The sequence below is a fragment of the Phalaenopsis equestris genome, unplaced genomic scaffold (genome assembly GCF_001263595.1).
Source record: "Phalaenopsis equestris unplaced genomic scaffold, ASM126359v1 Scaffold000141, whole genome shotgun sequence".
Lineage (NCBI taxonomy): Eukaryota > Viridiplantae > Streptophyta > Magnoliopsida > Asparagales > Orchidaceae > Phalaenopsis > Phalaenopsis equestris.
This window is the reverse complement of record NW_018164583.1, coordinates 12,970-17,510: the sequence shown is the minus strand read 5'-3', so window position 1 is coordinate 17,510 and position 4,541 is coordinate 12,970.

Below are 4,541 nucleotides of genomic sequence, written 5' to 3'. Positions count from 1 at the left end.
CCGATCAATTGAAGAGATTGCAAGATTGCAAGTTTGCACCCCCACGTACCTCTCATGATGAGAAGTTTACATGAATTTGCTGATTTCTCATGCCAACCATTAGGTGTCTCAAAAATTGACCCGACATGTAACTCGACTCAAAAAAATTCATGTTCAGATTGACCTGAATATTTTTTAATCATGGCAATGTTGCTCGCTGATTTGTTGTCGCACCATAATTTCATTTGAGGTCCTTGGTCCACCTTCAGCTCTACCAACAAGGCTCTTAGGCACAAATCTGATGAGCTAAGTTCTTTGGTGAGCAGTCGGCCACTTACTCTCCAATGGCTACATGACTTAGCTTCAATAGCCTATTATTCAGCTTTTCCTTAATGAAGAGTCTATCAATCTCCACATGTTTGGTTCTATCATGTTGAACCGGGTTGTTGGCAATGTTGCTCGTTGACTTGTTGTCGCACCATAATTTCATTTGAGGTCCTTGGTCCACCTTCAGCTCTACCAACAAGGCTCTTAGTCACATCGTCCCGACAACTTCTAAGGTCATGACCCTATACTCTGCCTCTGTTGTTGATCTCACTACTACCGAGTTTTTCTTGCTCTTCCAGAAGACCAAGTTGCCCCCTACGAACATGCAGTATTCGAAGACCTCCTTTCATCAGCACAACTCGCCCAGTCAAAAGCACAAAAGTCCTCAATATCTACATGCCTATTCTTCCTAAATATCAACCATTTCTTTGTCGCGCTCTTCATATACCTTGGAGTCTGATATACCCCATCCATATGACCCTTCCTTAGATCATGCATGTAGCGGTTCACCACACTTACTACAAAAGAAATATCAGAGCGAGTGTGACACAGATAGTTTGACACAGATAGATTAGGCGACTTACTAGCCTCTGGTACCTCTCATGATTAACTGATTCACTTGCCTCTGTGTTGTGTTTGATCTAAGAGATTGCAAGTTTGCACCCCCACATACCTGTCCCTATGAGAAGATCTAGTACATACTTTCTAGATCATCCCCTCTAGTCCATGGGCCATTTCTATCCCAATAGAGTAGTTGAGTTGTCCCAGGTCTTTTGCCTTAAATTGCTTCCACAATCTTCCCTTTCAGTTGAGCAATCTTTTTCTCATCATCATCAATGACAATTATGTAATCCACATACACAGTAAGTGTGATAGTGTGACATTCATGTCGTCGAAAGAATATCGCGTGGTTTACATTAATCTGCTTATTTCTCATGCCAACCATTAGGTGTCTCAAAAATCGACCCGACATGTAACTCAACTCAAAAAATTTCATGTTCAGATTGACCTGAATATTTTTTAATCATTAGAGAATTTGATTTGTTTATTATTTGAGTAGTGTTTAGGTTGCCCGATTTTTGTCGGGTCATTTTTGGGTCAAACCTAAACTTAACATGTCGACCCAAATTAGTATTTCTAGGTGTCAAAAATTGATCTGACACGCCAACACGAATCGAACTCGACTCAAAAAATTTAGGTTGGAGTTGACCCTAATATTTGTTAAGTTCGAGTCAAATAATTTGACATGTTTATTATACGGGTTGGGTCCATTTCAAGTTAGACCCAAACTCGACCCGTCGACCCTCCAACTAGAATTGATACCCCTACTAACCATCTCCATTCTAAACTTGTCAAACCAGACTTGAGGAGACTTCTTTAAGTCATACAGTGACTTCCTGAGCCTACACACCTTGCCCACTATCTGGGATGTACTGAATCCTAGTGGTATCTCCATATATATCTCTTCTAGTAGCTCTTCATAAAGAAAAGCATTCTTCACATCTATTTGGTGGAGTCTCCATCCATAATTTACTGCCAGAGAAGACAGTGTTCTCACTGTGCTCAACTTTCCAACTGGGGTAAATGTTTCACCGTACTCAATTTCATGTGTTTGACAATACCTTTTTGTCACTAGTCTTGCTTTGAACATCTCTACATTCTCTTATGGAGTTTGCTTTATTGTGAAGGTCCACATGCATCCAACTATCTTCTTCTTTGCTGGTAGTGGTACAATCTTTCTTGTTCAGTTTTTATCAAGAGCTCCAAGCTCTTCATGCACCACTGCTTTCCACATGGCATCCTATTCAATAACCTGCCAACACTTACGTATAGAGACAGATTCCAATAATGCAATGAATGCTCAATGCAAAGATGAGATGTTAGAATAAGAAATAAAGTTCACAATGTCAAGTTTCCACTCATAATAAGCAGTCAGGAGAATGTCCCGTATTGCTACTAGAGGTTCGCCTTAGTGTTGGGGGGTGTGAGAGTGGACAAATGAGGAATAATATCACCTTGGAATTTTGAATCAAATGTAGATGGTGTAGGTGTCTCGAGAGTTGAGAAAAACCGAAATAAGGGACTTGTTGGAACTGCAGACTCTGTTCTCTCAATTTGCTTCTTCCTCTGTGTATACACCCTGAACTCACCTTCTATCTGAGTCCCACCACCTATGGGATCAATTTCCTTGATTTCCATCTCCTTAATTGATTCAACTGATGTGTTTTTAAATTTTTCATAAAATGTTTTTAAATTGTGTCTAGATGCTAGAAGATATGGTATGATGGCTAAGTGAGTGGTGCCTAGGCACCAGAACCCGAAAATAAGCAGTTTGGATAGTTCAAAATTTTGGTCCAGGGATAGAAGTATAAAGATGGAGAGCACAAAATTAGAAGGGCTTTTCCTTACATTTCTTTCAATATGAAAGGAGAAATTGAGAGGAAGAAGATAGAAGTAAATCAACAGTGGAAGGAGAAAAATATTTAAGAGATCTTAAGAAACTTTTGCTTATAGATCATATTTTTTCAATAATGAGGAAAGGGAGATAAGTTTATGTAGTTTTACTTTGTGGAATGTATTGTTTTACTTTCAAGACTTCTGTATTTGAATTTCTCTTGCAATCAAATGAGTTTATTGGTGTGTTCAAGTATAAGTTGTGAGTAAATTCTTTAATTCTCCCATGAGAAGGGGAAGTAAGAATGATGTATGCGAGAGTTTTTGTACAAATTTTGAACGTTAATGCTTCTGGTGATGATGAACTTTGAGATCTTCATTGACATTTCAATTTGACAATTTGATTTGTTAAAGTTTATTGTGAATTATGATTCTAGGAAAATATCATAAGAAATTAACTACGTTAATCAAATTAGCCTAATGGAATAGGGATATATCTGATTAGCATAGTAATAGGATTTATGTAAATAAACTTATTCTCTAGCCAAAGTTCTTTATACTGTTAGAAGGAGGTAAAGAAAAGTTGTGCTTCCATTTGCCACCATGATTTTCTATAAAACACTTTCACATTCAAAAGACTTACTTAGACCATCTATGGGGAGAAATTTTAAATACTTAAAATCCTTAACCTTCTCTATTATTAACTTATGATTCCTTACTATGTTAGACCTCTTTTTGTAACTTTAGGACAAGTTTAAAATTGAACATTCATTTTGAACGTTTCAGGCTAGGACTGACAATTTAGTCTAGCAATTTTCCTAATAGAGCTCATTTCATTTCCTTAGATATCGACACACAAAATTCAATTCCATCCACTACTGATGCAACATGTATACTTGAGTGAGCCACCCATGTTTAACAGCACTCGGTACGTGTCAAGTTTTTGGCACCATTGCTAGAGAAAGATGGTGAATTTTAAATTAGAAAAAAAAAATAGTTGAACTTTTAGGTCTTAGACTTTGAAAACTCTAGTGTTTATTATGACATGTTTGTTATGTTGATTTGTTTTTATTTACAAAAAATCCAAAAATATCTCGTTAGTTACTTGTTAATTCTATGTATTTGTACCTTATTTTTCTTTTAAACTTTTAAAAATATGTGTGACTTACCTATAGTTAATTTTGCAGTTTAATAATTAAAAGTGTATTCTATTGTTGTGCCTTTTCCAATCGAATAGTTTGACAATCTCTTTAGCATACAGTCACCTTGCTAGTTGACTCTAGTTAGTGTATGTGTAGTTCAGAATCATCAGAACTTGAACATTACAACCCTGAGTTAGATAGAACCGTAAAAAAAAAATCAGAAAACTAAAAAGATTTAAACAAACACTATGAAAAATAGTTGACTTGTCAACAATCTTGAAACCTATGAATAGAATAACATGCCTCGACCCTTAGAGATTATGTCAATTCCATGTAGATGAAATCCACCTTATTATCCATACTTCTGTCGTAGAAGCCAACTAATTTGAACTGAAACTTACTATCATTCAAATTGTGCGGAAAAATCAAAAATTTTTTTTTTTGGTAGGACTTGGAATGACTTGGCCTAAAAGTTTTTTGTGAAGTATATTTCACCTTAAAAAATGACCAAACTTAAAAAAGATATTACCTCTTTTTGGCAGCATGATGGTGAGTCAATTTATGAAGCCTGGAAAAGGATTAAGGAACTCCTTAAAAAGTGTCCCCATCATGCATTACCTGATTGGTTGATTATCCAAATGTTCTATAATTGTTTGGTAGGATCTCTTATGTCAATCATGGACGCGGCTACAGGTGGTT